Here is a 19,497-nt window from a genome sequence, read left to right as displayed (position 1 = left end):
CCCTCAGTGGTTCAGCTCTGGGCCATTCTCATCTTAAATCAGCCAATTGTTTACCTTGTCTTTAACATGTCAGAGTCTACAAAAGCTAAGGTTGCCTTTTGTTTGTGGCTCAGACTTTCAGAGGCTACTTGGCTGAGCCCTATGGCCATAACAAATAAAACCTGCTTCCTGAAACTACGGATCCTTAGTCTCAGCCTGTTCTAACTTTGTGAAACATTCCTGGAGGCCTGTGGCCTCGTTCCTGGTTTTCACGCTACAACAACTCAACAACAAAAACACAAATGACCCAATTTTTAAAAATGGGCAAAGGTCTTAAAAGGATAATTCTCCAAAGAAGAGAGTCAAGTGACCAATAAATACATGAAAAGATGCTTGACATCATTAACCATGAGGCAATTGCAAATTAAAACCACAATGAGATACCATTTCACACCTACAAGGATGGCACTTATTTAAACACACACACACACACAGACACGCACATACACACAGAAAAGAAGGAGTGTTGTAGAGAATGCAGAGAAACTGAAACCTTAGTGCATTGTTGGTGGGAATATAAAATGGTGCACCCACTGTGAAAAGCAGTATGGCAGTTCCTCAAAAAAATTAATATAGAATTACCATATGACCCAGCAATCCTATTTCTAGCTATATATCTAAAGAGTGTGAAAACAAAGTCACAACCAGATACTTGTAAAGCATATTCTGCAATATGGAAAAACCCTGAAAACATTATGCTCAGTGAAATAAGCAAGACAAACACAAAAACTGTATGATAACAGTTGTAAGAGATGACTAGAAATGCCAAATCCCTGGTGATAGAAAGTAGATTAGAAGTGACCAGTGGAGGGGCTAATGGGGAGTGGGGGATAGAGAGAACATTTCTTTATAAAAATAAAATTTTCAAATAAAAAATTATATATAAATTAACTAAAATTAAAATAAAACCAAAAAATTAATAGAATAAGAGGAAGACATCTCGAAATTAACATACCACGTTAAAGAAGGTGATCTGCCTACTGACTCTTCTGTGGAAACTACATTTTCGCTGCCATTAGGAATGCAAACTGTTGTCATGGTCATCCGTATTTAACCAAGTTCAATTCTGAATGTGTTCCATCTATTTTAGTGTGAGCCTTCAACTCTGTGAGTAACTGGCTCAGAACAGTTTGGAGAAGAATTAGCAACCAAACTATAAGGAAGTTATAAAAATCCCTAAGTAAGCTGCTCAATAATCTAAATATATAGTGCCACAGATTCTTTTGTTCCATAAAGAGATGACACCGTGTTAGAAATTACAAAGATTTTGTAATTTGTATGAAGATTACTTGCATTTCTCTAGTTTGAAAGTTTTGAGGCTGGAACTATCCTACATTAAAAATATGTAGGAAGAAAAGGAAATGAGATGCTAATGCACTGAACCGAGATCCTGAGACTTCACCGTGAGTCTCTCTGCCCTCAACTAACTGCTGCTTAATTTGCTGGGCTTCAGTTAGTTTGGATGAAATGTGAGAAAATTTGTCAGGAGTCTCATCTCGTGTCTTCCAATGCTAAAATTCTTAATGGTGACCCGTCTGGAGGCAGAATGGAATCAAACCATGGCTCCTCCACTCAAGAGCTATGCGAATCCTACAAACCTGATATTTAGGGTTATCTTGAGACTGACTTTTCTCTATAGAAAATGGATAATAATAGAACCTTTTTTTCATAGTGGATTTTTTTGTGAGTAATTAAGTAAGTAAAACACATAAAATGCTTTTACCTGGCACATAAGCAGTACTCAAAAGCTGCTGTTATCACCAACATCACTAGGACTTTAAGAAAGTTAAGAAAATTATACCTATTAATAATATCTTACCTTTATAATAAGTGACAGAAAGAGGGGTAGATTCCACAAACAGGATATATAGATAAATTATTAATGGAAGAACAAAGAACCACAAAGTTCTATGCTCCCCTGAATGCACATTATTATATCACTATAATTCTTGCTGATCTTAGTTAGATGGTATAATACTGGTACACAAACTTAACTAAGAAACTTTTTTACTAATTAAATCGATGATCTGTCTCAACTCAGTTAATTTAAGCAATTTATTTCTCAAGCTACTCGCAGGATTTTCTGAAGATTGAAGATTTACCAATGCAAATAAAAGATGCTTGCAACTGTACTTCTGTTAACGGTTTCTTTAGATCTGTATTTTAATTGTCATGAGATTATGCTCTCGTTATCGACATCTTGGTGTAACCAGAGCTCTGCTGACAGTAAAGCTAGCTGTGCCTCTGTTTTCAGGTTTGGGGCTCTCATAGCAGAAAGAATTCAGAGGCGAGAGTAGTAAAGTTTATTAAAGGGAAAGAAAGAAAAGTATACATTAAAGAAATTAATGCAGATGTGCTCAAGGCAGAGATCCACCTTGAGTAGTAGTGGGTTAGCTTGCTATATAAGGAAGTCTTTTCAATTATTTCTCCATCTCAACTTCTGAGCACCAGGTTTCTTCTAGCTATCAGAGCTTCTGGCCTTCCGTCAGGTAGCCAAAATTTGTCTTTGGGCAGATGTTTAACAGTCTTTCTGACCCCATGCTTTCTGTCATTAACTTAACAGTCCGCTTTGGGCCCATGATTTTACAACTTTTACGGTTTAGGGAGGTTTGGGGGCTTTAGAGGAAATTTTCTCCCATGAAGCTTGCAGCTGAGCATTAACGCTTTCAAAGTTGAATAGAAGACCAGGAACCACAGCCTTGATGCCCTATTCTATCCTGCTTCACTGGTACCTAAGAATGACACTGTTCTCATTTAGCCTGACTTATTCCACAAAATTAGTCTCTATTTCAGCTCTTCACAGTGAGTTTTGGAGGTGTGTGTCTAATTTTCCCCTAGTCATTACATGAAGACTGCATCACAGAATATTGGAAGGTTCTGCAAAAGGAATGTTCTCAAGGGTGGCAAACACACACACACACACACACACATTAAGCCTATCACCAAATGGAAAGCACCACACAGACCCGTTATCTAAAATCTGGATTTTCCAAAATGTTTCCCTCAAAATACTAGATGGTATCTTGCACATAGTGGGCACTGAATATCTGGTCAGTAGTTTATCTCCTACGGTAAGTGAGAGACAAATATTTTAAAGAAGCACCAGCATATAGAACCCAAACAAATAAAAGACTAAAGAAGTGGTAGCTGCAGGCATGAAAAAAGCATAATAAGAAAGCAATGAAAATAGAGATTAGAAACAATACAAAGTGGGGTCTGTTAATTTATTCATAAGGAGACAGAAAGAACGCTGACAAATTGTGAGTAGATTGCCACTTGAAATTTCACACCCAAACAATGGAATTTTAAGGGCCTCAATAAATGCATAAATGAAAGAACTAAAAGAGTAAAACAAAGTCATTCTTGTTTTAAGAAACTTAAAAAATTTAATCAGAGGTGAAGGAAAGCAGGAGATTTATTTTCCCATGGATCCATTTTTTTCTTTTAATTGCTTGACCTTCTATCATGAATGGATATTCTCCTCTTCCCTTCCCTTCACTTTTCTTTAGTAATTTAAAAACTTGCTAATGAAATGCAGTTTATAAAGAGAAAGAAAAAAAGAAACAGATGTTTAGGTGTTATGGAACTAGTTGATTGGTTTCATTAAACAAATTACATTATCTAATGAATTTGGAGAATAATCAACTTAAGAGTGAATTCTGTCAAGAATATGACAAAATTAAATTCATATGTAGTGTCTTTCACAAAATAGCTGACCTGATAAAATTGGAAAAGTTAAAATGGTAAGTTCATATTTTGATAGTATATTGGCTCTCAATCCAATAGATAAGTACTTGAGTCATCCAGTAAACATTTATTGAGCACTGTCAGAGGTAGTAAGTAACAACCATTAACCCTGTGTTAACTGCCGGCAACTCAGGAATGAATAGGACACAATCCCTGCCATCAGGGAGCTCTCATTCCAGATAAAGGTTTCCATAAATCATCTTTTCTTAACCTTTTACAAAGCTCTATTGTAGGTGCTACTAACGTCATTTTATGCATGTGGCCACTGAGAGTAAAATATTTCTAACTGCAAGCTCAGTGTGCTTTCCCCTACACCCAAGTTTCTGCGAAATTGCTAATCTCCTATACCATATACATATTCATAAGTCATTGTTACAGCTATTCTCATGATAAAATAAAATAGACTTGAACTCTAAGTTTAGGTGGAGTTCTAGTTCATGACAAGGTCAATTTGGAAGGAAGGAATCAACGGTGTTCCAGACGCAGTTTTGTAGGAATTTTAATCATCAGTGAAAATACTATTCATTATTTTCCTACAATTCGCTCAGTACTAACTGTACAATGAAGACTACTTCTCTGCAGGAACTGGAATTCTGAAGGGCAACGTACACTCCTTTACAGACTAACCTAGATGAGGGTTATGGTCCACATGCCCTTATCGTCTCAAAAATAAATGCATTCTTATAAAATGATAGATAAAGTCTATTTCTGACTTAATATTACTGACTTTGGAAAACCCACAGGTTGGAAGAGGGGCCCAGGGAGGGACCTTGGTGGTAGAGCTGGAAGCCAGGCCCCACCACAGAGTCACAAAGATCCTCTCTGGCTGGCATATCATCCCTCTACCTCCTGCAAACACACAGCTCTCGAGGCCTACATAGCTGCTAAATATTTTATAAAATCCACAGATCCTCCCATCTAGAATCAGAGAAGGTCACCAGCCCCTGTAAAATTAGTTCATTGCAAATGTTTGTTCCAATATCTATCTCTGTACTAGTTCTGGAGCCCTGGATATTCCATTTAATCCCTCTGAGTTTCAGATTGCTCACTTAAAATATGGGATAAGAAATAAACCTTTAAATCTATTAAATAAGATATAGTAAAGAGGTTAGTACAGTATCTATTCACACTAGATGCTCAATAAGTGGTAGATAGAATTCACATAAGATTGAGGCTCACAATATATTGATATTTCCATAATGGTATTAATATGACTAGTCCTTGTCCTGCCGTTAACTAGTAGGATTATTACAGGTGTAATCTGAGTCATTTTCCTCAAATGGAGATGATAGTACCTGCCACTCCAACCTCACAGTTATGACAAAAAATTATGTACTAGATAAATATTATCTCAAAATGTCATATTATCCTGCAAATATAAATAGTATTACATTTTTTCCTACAGGTTTTCTTTAAAAATCAGACAAGTCCTATCAAAAATAAAAGAGGGACCATGATACAATATAATCTAACCACATTTTAAAATGCTGATATTATTTTCAATAAATTATTTGTAGCAAATTGACAGCTTTGCAAACAAATAATAATGTTACTTATTAATAAAATGCTTCATGATAGTACATAAATTAATGAGAGCTATTTTTATATCTAGCACAATATCTTAACCACCTAAATTATAAACAACAAAATCACTCCTAGAGCATACCTAAGTCAGTGCCCATCAAGCCTTCTCTGCACATACTCTCACCAAGAGGCCACCTTCAGCTACACATACTCTATTTATTGGCACTTTGTAGAAACTGCCAATATTTAGGACAGGAAAGGGCTCTACCTGAGAAGAGATGATATAAAAAATATGGGAGAAATTTTCATTTAAATATTAAACTGGAAGCAATGCAAACAGACATCTGCACACTGATGTTCATAGTAGCATTATTCACAATTGCCAAAAGATGGAAACAACTCAAGTGACCACCAACCAACGAATGGATTAACAAAATGTTGTGTACACACATGACATAATATTAGTCAGGGTAAGAAGGAACGAAGTCTTGAAGCATGTGACAACATGGCTGGACCTTGAAGGCATTATATGAAGTGATATCAGTCAGACACAAAAGGACAAATATTGCATGATCTCACTGATATGAACTAATTATAATATGCAAACTCACAGACACGCAATACAGAATATATGTTACCAGGATATAGAATAAGGCTAGAGAATGGGGAGCAGTTGCTTAATATGTGCAGGAATGTTTAACTAGGCTAAACTTAAATGTTTGGAAATGGATAGAGGTGATGGTAGTATGTTATTGTGAGACTAATTAACAGTGTTAGATGGTGTGTGAATGCAGTGGGAAGGGGAACGGTAGAGTCATGCACGCCACCAGAAGAAAAGAGGTTAAAACACAGGAATGTACAACACAGTGAATCTTGCAGAAGACAATGTCCATGATTAAATGTAGAAATATGAAAAAGTTCTTTGATGAACTAGAACAAATATATGACACTATTACAAGGAGTTAATAATAAGTGATAAATGGGGAAAATGTACCTGTTACAAACCATGGACTAAAGTTAATGGTAATATTTTAATACTCTTTCATCAATAGTACCAAATTTACTACACAACACCATGGGTAAATGATAGGGGAAATAAATAGGGTATGGGGAGATTTGGGTTTCCTTTTCCTTTTTCTTTTTTTTTATGGAGTAATGAAAAATATTCAAATTTGATCCTGGGGATGCGTGCACACTATGTGACAACACTGTAAACCAGTGATTGTACACTTTGGATGTTTTGTATAGTATGCGAATCTATCTTAATAGACCTGCATTAAAATTTTTTTAAATACATGTGTAAGTTTTGAAATTATTTTATAAAGGGGAAAAAAAACTGGTAAGAGGAGGCTATTTGATTACAAAAAATACTTGAATATTCTTTGTCTCATTCTGTTTCGCATTTCCAGCCATCAGTATAAACGCATTTTGAACTGATAGACAGTAAAGTTGAATTTATTCTTGATAAGAATACCAGCCACTGCACATTCAGATATTATTTAAATTTACAAATACAGTGTCCTATATGTGAAATGTTATATGTAAAACACCTTATTCAAACTCTTCCACACATTCTAAAAAACTTATTTAAGTTGGACATAATAAAAGGAGAGCACATTTCTTTGAATACATGACTAAAAGGGACCTGAAAATGTTATAATTGCAAGTTTTTAAAATATCCATGAAAGCCTTTTGCCCCCAGTTAGCAACATCTTCTGTTAGAGCTAGTAACGTCACTTTGCCATTTATTCTTTTAACATTCATAGAAATCCAGTAGCTGCCATAGAGAAATAAAAGCTCATAAGAGAATGCACCCGAAGGAGAAGAGCCACAAGGCAATCTATATATTAATGCATGTGGAGTGGTAGAGAGTACATACTTGTTTGCTTGGGTAGTGACAGTCAAAAGAAACAAGAGTGGAATGGAGGACACTTCATGGAAATGTGGCGCTATCACTGCGCCTTCAGATATGTGGAGTTTGAGGTAGCATACTGAAAGAGCAAAGCGGCAGAGATAATTTTGAAGTCTTTATTTACTCACTGGTCACTGGGATGTTAATTTTATGTGTCAACTTGGCTAGGCCACAGTGTCCATTAGCATAGATGTTGCCATGGAGACATTTTGTAGAAGTGCTTCACATCTACATCCAGATGTGACAGGGTAAAAATAACGTGGTATAATGTAGGTGGGCTTCATCCAATCAGATGAAGGTCTTAACAGCAAAGAAACAAGGTTTCCAGAGGAAGAAGAAATTCTGCTTCAAGTTATATCAACTCCTCCCTGAGTTTCCAGCCTGCTGGTTTCCCCTATGGAAGCATCAAATCTTATCAGAATTTCCAGCCTGCCAGCCTGGCCTACAAATTTTAGACTTGCCAGCTCCCGCAATTGCATGAGCCAATTCCTTAAATATGTACACACACTTACATACATTTACCCTGTTAGCTCTGCTTCTCTGGAGGATCCTGACGGAAACAGTCACATCAGGAAAGCAACTTCAATCCAGGTTCCTCACCTCCTCAACCATAAGGCCTGAGCATTTCTCAAGAATATGAATCTTGAGCCAAACAACATAAACACCAGAGAGTTTGTCCATTAAGAACTGCTATGAGGGACCCACAGCTGCCGTGCATCCTGCTGTTTCTAAGAACAGGTTTTTCTTTGTTCCTGCAATTTTCTAAGCAACCCCTACAAAATTCTATCAGATGAAAGCAACATTCTCACTTCTGCTTAAGTAAGCCAGGAGTGGTTTCTGATGTTTGCAAAGAGCCCTGACTAAAGTAGAGCCCAAATCCAGGAGCGGCAGTCAGGCTCAGGGCTAACAACACTGGCCTGACAGATACAATTAATTTTCACATATTGAGAGCCTCGATTCTGTACAAGATCCAAAAGGTGTATGAAGACATGGCATCTGCTCCCAGGAAGCTTTAAATATAGCCAGGGAGATGGAAAGTGTACAGGGGAAATGATCACAGAAGTGTGAATAACCAACTTACTAAGAAAAAATTCCCATTTTTGTGCAACAGCAGTTTTGGAAAAGGAAAGAGCAGAATGGGAGACTCAAAGACTTTCTTGAAGAACAGGATTGAGTCTAAACTGGAATCTAAATAACCAGCCCCTGTTCATAAGGAATAGAAGCAAATGCATTTCAATGAAGAAAAGTACCTAGTATGTGCACTTAAAGAAGAGTAATAAAATTCCTCATCAAATGGCTTTTGGAGTCATAGCATGGATTAAAGATTCAGGGTATCTGCTGATGCAATGTGCATTAGTAGTGCAGTTTGCAATGTTTAGGTTCAATAAAAAAGTTGCACATAAAAAAATCCCACCTCTGTGCATCCCCAGGCACACCTTGTCCAAAGGGCTTCCTGGTCCCCAGAAAGCCTATGAGGCCAAAGCTGGTACAGAAAGGTTACCCAGGCAGAGCTATAGGAATGGAAGATGGAAAAACAAGAACTACTAGACAAGAGTGAAAGTAAAAGGGCTGTTAAATGTAAAGCATCAAGACTTACAGGAAAACCAACAGTGGTTTAGGAAGGTAATAATGCTTCCAAGATTTCAGAAGTGAGAGACTTGCCATAGGCACAAACTGCAAAGTAAGAAATAACGAGAAATGACATCAATTGAAGCTTTATGTACACAATTAGACATTGGTTTTTAAAGTAAGCCAAGCCCCTTAATATATTGCGAGGTTTTACAATTTGTTTTAAGGGTCCCTTCAGACATATTTTCCTATACCTCAGGGATTCTATGCAGGGACTGAATGAGGGAACCAATCTACAAAGGTTGTTAAAAACCGGACAGCAGAGAGGGCCACCTTGGCTCGGTGGCAGAGTTCTCGCCTGCCATGCCAGAGACCCAGGTTTGATTCCCAGTGCCTGCCCATGTAAAACATAAAAATAATAAAATGAAAAATGGGACAGGTAATCCAGGGAGACTGAGAAATCGTATTTACCAGTTTTCCTCAGTTTGAATATTGTATGCAGTTCAGAAATCAGACTTTGATAAGTAAGGTTACTCTATAATTTATCATTTAACCTGGGATTCTCTTCAGAGTTATAATAAATATTAATAATTGCATCATGAAAAGGCACAGCCCACCTACATATTCAGTCACCTTACTGATAAGCCTGTTAAGGAGGGATGGGGAATGAAGACCTCAAAGTAACAAGAGATGGGGCAGGATTTTATCTTGCTCTTATGCAGGTCTGGAACAGAGCTGCACTGCTCAGGAAATTGACCCAGAGGGAATTTCCTGTCTCCTGTAGCTCACCTCAACTCTCTCAGCCTCCCTTTTTCAAAATACATTGAACAAATATTTCAAGAGTATTGATTTGAAGGGCACCAAAAATTATTAGTCTGAATTATAATATAAAATACATATGTATTGAACAATAAGAAGAGAAATTAGAAATCCAGGGCACTGTTTTCTCTAAATTTCCTTTCTGCATAACTAAGCTTTCATTCTCCTTGGAAATATTCCTTCTTGAAATGTTTCTCCAACTTTGTCCTGGTGGAAACTGTGTCTAGAGTTATCACGTCCACATTATGGTTTTACATCCTGAAACTGCTTAAGAAAGCCCCTCTATATTAAGTTATAGGAAACAAGGCAGAGCATCTTGAGCTCTACATGACATTAACAGAAGAAAACATTTGCTACTTATTGGGGTTCAAATATTGAAGGACAGATATGGGGGCTGGGCAGGGTGTTAATGATTAAATCATCCAGTTTGATTACATTCAGCTGCTGATACCAGGTAATTTCCAAACCACAGGACTGGACTTGTCCTTTCTAGTTTTGGCCAGAGACAAAGAGACAGCGTGGAGACATGTCATTCTGCCCAGAGACAGAGGCGTGAAAGGTCATACTGACAGCCAAAAAAAAAAAGGGGGAAAGAAAAAACCTCGGAGGAGAAGGTTTAATACTCTGCTTGGCTCTAAGCTAGGAAGGGATCGCCTTGCAGTAAGGAGATCAAGATGTGATGCGATTTGATTTTCTCTCCTCTCCCCAGTGAAGAGGGAGGCAAATGAGTAATTATGGGGGCGGGATAATCAGAACCATCACCTGAGCAGGAAGGAGCCAGAGGAAAGCACAGGGCCAGGCGATAACATGCAAGGGGAACCTTCCCTTTCACTAACAGTCCGTGGAAAAGCCTACCTAGGTGTGGCCCAAGTGGGGCTGCTGGTTTGTGTCCTCCTCCGCAACAGCTCTGGGCAAGTTTACCATCCAGCTGTTCTGTTTTTCAAAACTAAAGTAACTGGAATTGAACTACAGAGCTATGCGAAAACCCGAGCAATTAACAATGTGATTTCCCAAATTGCACCGTAATGAGAAAGTGTCTATCAATCACCCCAGTGAAATAACACATTTTCTCACCAGATGTGAGATTTAATATCTTCATAACTCTCTGGATTTACCACTTATGAATTGTCAGCCTTGTCTTGAGCTCTGAGAATTAATGGACTACATCCCTGCTATGCAAGGATAGTTTACAGTTGTAAAATATTCCCACCTTCATTCTAGATATATTTTCTAAAATGCTCTTCTTTAAGATGTAATCAGAAAATACGCTAGATGGAAAATATTCATTTCTATTTACTATGCTATATATTATCATTGTCTAGATAAACACAGCTCCCAGAGTCTCAGCACGGCACACTTCTGCAACAGGATTAACCAGTTTATCATATACAGAGATCAGTAAATTACAGTACAAAGATGCAATGGCTTTAAGCTTGAAACTTCAGGATTTTTCTATATTTTTCTGCACAGACACTTAAAATATTCTAAGTTTCTATTTCTGTATGTATGTACAGGTCCTTATGTTCATCCTGGACTAAGAAGAGAATTCAAAAATCCACATATGTTCCTTTTGTCACTATGGTTATCAGGTACGTCAGTTCTCATTTTAGCTTTCACTCCAATCGCAAAACATCTGAGCTGTGGCAAGGATCCAGCTGCCTCCTGAAACAGCCCAGGCAGATTCCTATGATGCCAACACCTCAGATTAGCTCAGTTTGGAAATTTATTCTTGCTCCTACTCCAGTGCGGAAAGCACTGTAACAGCAAAAGTCAATCCACAGGTCTCAACATGGGGCTCACTCATTTAGCAAATTATTCTTTCCCGACTGTGTTTCAGGGTCTGTGCCTGGTGCTAAGGGAACAAAGAGGATGAGCCAAGAGAGGCTCTAGGAAATGGGGTTGTGGTGGCAGTTAGGGAAGGTTCACAGGGGAAACTATGCTTGTGAAAGCCTTCAAATCACAATGGAAACGTGGTTAGACCTTGGAGTCGATTATATGATTATAGCTGGTTATTTTTTAGAAAGTAACAGAACTTTACCATCATAAGGAAACTTAGAGACTGTGCATATCATTTCCTTGCCTCATAGCTTCATAAAATTTTTGCAGTATAAACTTATTGCAGTGTAAACTGCCAGTCATACCACTGCATCAGCTCATATATTCACTTGGCGTAACATATCATCCTACTTTAAATAGGCTATTGTTCATACTCAGTTGGTACCATTTAATTCTTCTTGACCATATTAGTTAGCTTGAGAAGATAACACTGTTTTTGGCCAAAGGGAACAACAGAGAACATGAAGGAATCACTATCTAAATGAGGAAATCAGATATGTCTCCATATGATTTATTCTATCAGAGATTAAAATTGCAAAGCAATAATTATATATTAAAAAAGGGTTCAAAACCCATAAAACTGGGCCAATGAAATACCATTGAGATTGGTAAGATCAATTCAAAAATTATAAAAATTCCCAACAACAGAGAAAATAATTACTATTTAATAAATAGTGTGGGGCCAATGGGATATCACTATAGAAAAAATTACCTTAGAGTCTTTCTCGTACTGCATACTGTATTAAATTCCAGATGAGCCAGAGTTAAACATTTTATTGAAAACCAGAGGAGAAAAAAGGACTGTTCTTCTGCAGCTGTTGATAGGAGATAAATTCCTGATACCAAAGAAATGGAGTACATTAGAATTTCAGAGGCAAGATGGGGGAACACAGATATGTAAAAATAAAATCCCTGAACTATACCATGTAAAAGAAGAAAGCAAAATGATAAGACTGCAATATATATATCTGATTAAAACATAGCATCATAGATAAACATAAGTATATATTTAGTATGATATATAAATAATTGATATGCTATAAAAAATCAGTATCTAGACATTCTCCCACAAATAAAGGATGTGAACAAATTCCACATGAAGAAAGAGATAGAAAACTACTTTAAGGAAAAAACCTCCTCAGCCTTTACAAAGAGTTTAAAATGATAAAATAACACTAAGATATCATTGTAGACCTTCTGATGTAGCAGATTTAAAAAAAAGATTAGGCTCAATATGGGACATTGGGGAAGCAGAATGGACACTTACAGAGGTCATTAATGAGAGGGCTGCTCCTGGGCTGGATTGGATAGACAGACAGACAGAGAGATGATGGACAGATACAAAGGCACCTAGTATTCAAAAATACTTTTTTTGAAAGTATTTTTTGAAAAATAGTTTTGCCAATACTTACAAATTGTGAGATCTCAAGTAAACCTGGATTTCTAGGGTCTACAGAACAGAGGGGAAGCTGTGTAGCAGGGCCAGACCTGCATTTCCACAGGTCAGAACAGGCCAAGCTGAGGAGGGGTTGCTGCCCCCCACCCCACAAGGTGTCTGTGCTCAAGAGGCGGCCGCCCTCCGCACCATGACAGCGGCAATTCTTTATTTTAACAGCTGGGCAATCTAGCAAAAGCTAACTTATTCAGAATTTGAGGTTAGGTTCTATGATTTCTGTAGTTCTGAAGTCATAAAAAATCAGTTCTATTTCAAAAGCCATCTGGAAATTTTTACAAGAGTTAAAAAGCTATTGATTTCTTTTCATATAATAATTCCACTTTGGGGAGTTTATTTCAAAGAAAACCAATATATGCCTTCCCAGTCCCCATTCTATCCTCTCCTCAAAAAACAAGTATGTTCACTCATAGTAGATAGCTGTAGGAAAAATGTCAATACTCAACAGTATATGAATAGCTAAACTAAGACATAGCAAACAAGAAACTTCCAAATAGCTATTACAAATGAAAGTAAATTTGTCCCTAAGTGTGTTAAGAAAATGAAAACGTGGTAAATGAGAAAAGCAGATCATATCACAATGATATTTAAATTTAAAGGTCTAGAGCTTTATTTATACTAAAAGATCAGAGGTGAACATGGAATGATGCTGATTGAGTTCAAGATATATGAGAGATCTCTCTTATATAAAGATACTCTGCAAAATAAACATCTCTAAAAAGGAAGTCTCTTCTGTAGCTCCTTGTAAGAATTCTTTAGGGGACTGACCCATATGAATAGGAAAAGTGGTTATGATTACCTGCTCCTTGAAGACCCTTTACCACACTCTGTGGATCAAGAACTTTCCTTCCTCAAATCAAAATCTCAAGTTCACTGAAAACACATTTTCTTATTGTCCTGAAAGTTAAAAAGGATGGAATAACTGATCCACACTCATATAAAAAAGGTTTTAAGCCAAGAGTCAAATTCTAATATTCTATGCTGATACAGGCTATGAGGGATAAATATAATACGTAAAGGTACAAGCTTTGGAACAAGACAGATTAGGTTTAAATCCTGTCTCCAAATCCAAGCCATTTAACTTTTCTGATTCTCAGCTACCCTTTTTGTTAACAAGGGGGATAATGATATTTGTCTCATTAGGAATGTTAGGAGAATAAATGAGCTAATAAATGTAAAGTGGTTAGTTTAATGTCTAGCCCATAGCAGGTTATTATAACAGCAGCTATTATTTTTATTAAATTATTCAAACTTAAGCCTTGCTTTCCTAAACATTCTAATATAGGTCTTAGTTTTTCCCTCTGTAATATACTTTTCTCTTCCTAGGACACGCTCTGGATTTTCTTCCTCCTCTTTTCCTAAATGTGGCTTCCACTATGGGGTGGCAAATATTCTTCAATGTTAGCTTCAAACACACTGTTGACATCATAATGAGGGAAACAAAAATTCCATTAGAATAGTTGTTATGATCAAGACATGAAATTTTACTATACCTGAGCAATCTGTCTTACATAAACCATGAACAACTAACTCTAGGGTCTCCCAAAAGAAAATCTAGGCCCTGGAACTTCACTTTAGGACACAAATTTTTCAACAGGGCACCAGGATCACCGCATGTACAAATCAAGGAAGCTACAATTTTATCAACATACATCCCATATTTTTGAAGACTCTTCAAAGAAAATCAGTAACTAGGAACTATAATCTGATAGTAATTGCTAACCATAAATGCTACCATGCCAATCACATTCCATTTTATTTATTTTATTTATTTACCACTTTATCAATCAAAGCATTGAAACTGGTAGCCTGGCTTTTTTTTCCTCCTAACGTTTTAAAAAAGTAAAATATATTGCTTTTCATCCTGATATTTAAAATCACTTAAAGAAACAAACTTTTTTTTTCTGTTTGAGGAAAAATTAAATGATTGTAAAGATTCACATTGACATTCATTTAAGGTAACAAGAATACAGGCATGGCATTGCATAGAACTAAAATGGGTAACGGGGCCCAAGGCTCTTTGGAGGTAAATATGCTTCTACTATAGCTGGCCCAAGTCCACATGGAAGTTATCTTAGAGATTTTCTTTAAAATTGAAAAGTTTGTCCACTTAAAATTTAAAATAATAAACATAATGATTAAAAAAAATAGCAGACACTCTGATTCTTTTTAGTTAATCCTCATTTCTATTTTTTGAAGTTTATACTCCATGGAGATTGAGGGGTAAAGATTTAGAAGGTAATGAGAATTTCACTGCATTTGGGAGCGGGAGGAGGGAAAGCATGTCCTAAGTCTTAGCAGAATGAGTTCACGCCCATACCAGTCTTAGCAGAGGTAAAAACACTCATCAACCACTAACAGGAAGAAACACGATAGGACATTTTAAAAATGCTTGAAGCCAGCTATATCCAGTTGATACATAAACTAATGATCTATTTCTTCTGTGACTATGTTAAACAGTGACAAATTTGGTTTTGACAATTGACAGAACAGAGGGGGCAGGGGGAGACTGAGCGCCACCTTGTGGAGAGACTGATACTTACCACATCCTACTTATTTTTGCACTAAGCGTTCCTTTCTGTTTTTTTTTTTTTTTCCGAGGAAAGCTTACGAATGTACAAAGATTTTTTTTCCACACAGACGTCCCTTTCCCTTCAGCCCTCCTCCTCTTTCCTCGGTATAAAGGGAAAGTACTATTTTTACCAATGGAGAATGTCTTGTGGGTTCACAGGGGAATATGCCAGGAAAGAAAAAAAAAAAAAAAAAACAACTACTGTAATATGAGCAACAAAAGCAAAAAGTATTATTCAGAGGGAGGTACAGACATAAAATAATCTTAGGCACAATCACCAAAGGGTCAATTCATTTTCAATGTTGCTGGTGATACGGAAGGCCAGATAGCTGATGTGGATGACAATCTGGGTTATTCTAGAATCTTATCATTTACGTCACATTAGAGAAATTGAGGCAACTTACAGGAAAGAGCACCTCCAGATTTCATGATGACGGATTCATCATACGAATATTTGCGAAGGCCCATTCATTTATCTTACTTTGGATTTATTTAATATGACACTGCATTAGAAAGGCATTTATTTTCAGACTATTTATAAAGGATTACCTGCTAAATCCATATAGGAATGATAATCACTATTTGATTATGCCAGCAATACCACTAACGATAATAATATAAACTATAATCTATTGAGTAGGACATGGCAGGTGCTTTAAATATGATAAAGAGCCTTTTTAACAATCCTGCAAGTTACGCACTACATTATTTTACAGCTAAGGAGGCTGAGTCTCTGAGAAGTTAGGTAACTTGCTTAGGATCACAGTTGTAACTGAGTTAGGATGTGAATCAAAGCTCACATCTATCCTGGACATAAAGTTTACTCTCATGTTTGAATATTTTGAGACTTCAGAAATAACTTCAGTCACACACACAGCCTTCTTCAAAAATAAAATCATTTCAAAACATGATCTTACATAACTCCGAGGGAAGATTGTGGAGTGGGGAGCTCTAGGACTCATCCACCAAAACAGCTCTATGACAGACAGGAGTTGTCTGAAACAACTATTGCAAAACTCTGAAGGCCAGAAGAACACTATACAGTGTCCAGGGAGGTACAGGAGCAAGAGACTGATAAACTACGGTACAGAATTGTAAATTGCTCTCTCCACCCAAGGTGGCTGATGACACCCATCCCCTTTCTCACAGCCGATCACTGTGGGGACAAGTCCCTGGCTAGCGATAGGTGACCAAAAGGGACATAAAAATTCTCATCCCCAAAGACAGGGGGACATGGCTGATCATAGATCATGGCTTTTGATTAGCAAATTCAGATTGCTGGGTCTGGGTTTTGAGGCAGCTGTTGTTTAAACCCTGCCCCAGACAAAAGTGATGGCAGCCGTTGTTTCAACCCTCCCCAACTGAGGCAGAGGTGGTCAAAATTTAAAGGCACAGTGCTTCCTCAGGGCTATGAAGGACAGTGTGCTGGGCATGCAGGAGACCTCGGCTCTGGGGAGCCATCAGAGAAGATTCTGACATCCTCCCTGATCCCTGCTTCAGGATATTTTGGGGCTGGTCTGTGCCCCCTTTGAGGGTTTCTGCCCCGACTTTGGCTGGGAAACAGCAACTTGGGAGCATTCTCTCTGGGGTGACTGTCCTCCCAGAATTTGCCCTACAGGCAAAAGTAGCTTGAGACAACAAAAGAAGTGTAAAATCTATAAAGGCAGACAGTCTGGGACAAAGGCCTACCAGCTTCAAATAACTGGGAGAGGGAGGGCTGTCCCCTGGGAAGCAGAGGAAACAAGCAAATTCCTGTAAACAGAGTAACTCCCAAAAAACTAAAGCTCAGGACAAGACAGAGGTCCAAAAAGACAAAGAGAACCTTGCATACTGCATTCATCTCAGGCAGACCTTCCTGATAGGAGGGCTGAAGCTCAAGGAAATCTATGTGCCCCATCACCAGCTAGTTAAAAAACCAAGAAACAGACATCCCAGTGATAAATCCTAGAGTTAATATTTTAAAATATTAAAATGTGCAGTGTGCAACAAGAGTACAAACAAACAGAGAAACAGGAAATGATGGCATCCAAAGGAACAGGATAAAAATCCAGAAAACCCCAATGAAGACAAGACTGTATATATTAAAAGAATTATATACCACAGTCAAACGGCATTTATCCCCAGTAAGCAAGGTGGGCTAAATATAAGAAAATTAATTAATGTACTATACCACATTAACAGAACGAAGGGGAATAAAACAATGATCATCATGATGGAGGCAGAAAAGACGTTTGATGAGATACAGCACCCTTTTGTGATGAAAACTCTTAGAACACTAGGAATAGAAGGAAACTTCCCCGACATATTAAAGGGCATATATGAAAAAGACCATAGCTAACATCCTATTTAATGACCAAAGACTGAAAGTTTTCCTTCTCAGGAACAAGTTTAGGATGCCCGCTGTCACCAGTTATTTAACAATGTACTGGGAATTCTCACTAGGGTGACTAGGCAAGCAAAAGAAATAAAAGGCAAACAAATTGGAAAGAAAGAAACAAAACTTTCCCTATTTGCAGATGATATGATCCTATGTGCAGAACTCTTATAAAATCCACAACAAAGCTCCTAGAGCTAAGAAATGAATTCAGCAAAGTGGCAGAATACAAGATTAATACTCCCAAATCAGCAGTATTTCTGTACAGCAGCAATGAACAATCAGAGGAAGAAATCAAGAAAAAAAATTCCATTTACAATAGCAACCAAAAGAATCAAATTTCTAGGAATAAATCTAATAAGGCTGTAAAGGATTTGTACGCAGAAACTCCTAGAAGAAAATATAGGGAAGTAACTTCAGGACTTGGTGTCAGGCAATGGTTTCTTAGACTTTATACCCAAAGCACAAGCAACAAAAGCAAAAATAAATAAATGGGACCTCATCAAAATTAAAACTTTTGTTCCTCAAAGGATTTTATTATAAAAGTAAAACAACAGTCCATATAAAGGGAGTTTTTGAAAATCACATGTCTGACAAAGGATTAATATCAAGAATATATAAAGAAATTCTACAACTTGACAATAAAAAGACAAACAACCTAATTAAAAATGTGCCAAAGACTTGATCAGACATCTCTCTAAAGAAAATGGCAGAAAGCACACGAAAAGATGCTCAACATTATTACCCATTAGGAAAATGCAAATCAAAGCCACAATGAGATATGTTTCACACCGATTAGAATGGATAGACTATATAAAAAGTGGACAAAAAAAGTGGAGAGGATGCAAAAACATAGGAATACTCACTCATTGCTGATGGCAATGCAAAATGGTGCACCTGCCAAAGAAGATATTCTGACAGTTCTTCTGAAAGCTAAGTATAGAATTACCATATGACCCAGCAATCCCACTACTAGGGATATACTCAAAAGAATTGAAAGGAGGGACTCAAAAAGATATTTGCACAACAATGTTCATAGTGGCATTATTCACAGTTGCCAAAAGATGGAAGCCAAGTATCCATCAACCTATCAGTAGATAGATAAAATGTGGTATACACATACCATGATATTATTCAGCTATAAAAGTAATAAAGTCCTCATGCATGTGACAACATGGATGAACCTCTAAAACATCATGTTGAGTGAAGTAAGCCTGACACAAAAGGACAAATATTGTATGATCTCATTGATTTGAAACAATTAAAATAAGCAAAGTCAGAATCTAAAATATAGGTTACCAGGGGACAGGGTGGGATTAAGGAATGGGAAGTTCCAAATGTACAGGGTTCCTAGTTGGAAATGTGTATATATATATATATATATATATATATCTGAATATGGTTGTAGAAGTCAGGGTTCCTAGTTGGAAATGTTTTGATAACGGCTGGTTGGTGATGGTAGCACAATATTGTGAACACAATTAACGACAATGACATAGATATCTGAATATGGTTGTAGAGGTCAGGGTTCTCTAGGGAAACAGAACCCAAAAGAGCTATCTGTAAATATGAGTCTCTATAAAAGTGTCTCACGTATCCGTGGGGATATAGGAGTCCAAGCTCTGCATGGCAGGCCATGAGCCAACAACACT

At 37.2% G+C, this 19,497-nt stretch overlaps 1 long non-coding RNA gene across 5 annotated transcripts in view; it reads right to left on the bottom strand.

Annotated features, from left to right (window-relative positions):
- The window catches only part of LOC143684217 (uncharacterized), a 306,418-nt gene extending 291,846 nt beyond the window's left edge, over positions 1–14,572 (bottom strand). The window contains exons 1-4 of one of the 5 annotated variants that reach the window (XR_013175912.1): positions 14,212–14,572; positions 13,699–13,796; positions 12,159–12,282; positions 5,453–5,578 (exon numbers count right to left, since the gene is read on the bottom strand). This is a non-coding gene — a long non-coding RNA (uncharacterized LOC143684217). The remainder of the gene's footprint in view (positions 1–5,452; positions 5,579–12,158; positions 12,283–13,698; positions 13,797–14,211) is intronic. The other 4 variants (XR_013175913.1, XR_013175911.1, XR_013175916.1 and 1 more) reach the window with 4 other exon arrangements.
- Positions 14,573–19,497: the final 4,925 nt, after the last annotated feature.

The sequence above is a fragment of the Tamandua tetradactyla genome, chromosome 5 (genome assembly GCF_023851605.1).
Source record: "Tamandua tetradactyla isolate mTamTet1 chromosome 5, mTamTet1.pri, whole genome shotgun sequence".
In the NCBI taxonomy this organism is placed as follows: Eukaryota; Metazoa; Chordata; class Mammalia; order Pilosa; family Myrmecophagidae; genus Tamandua; species Tamandua tetradactyla.
Note: the sequence above shows the minus strand (reverse complement) of the source record. Positions and strands in the feature narration are given on the sequence as shown.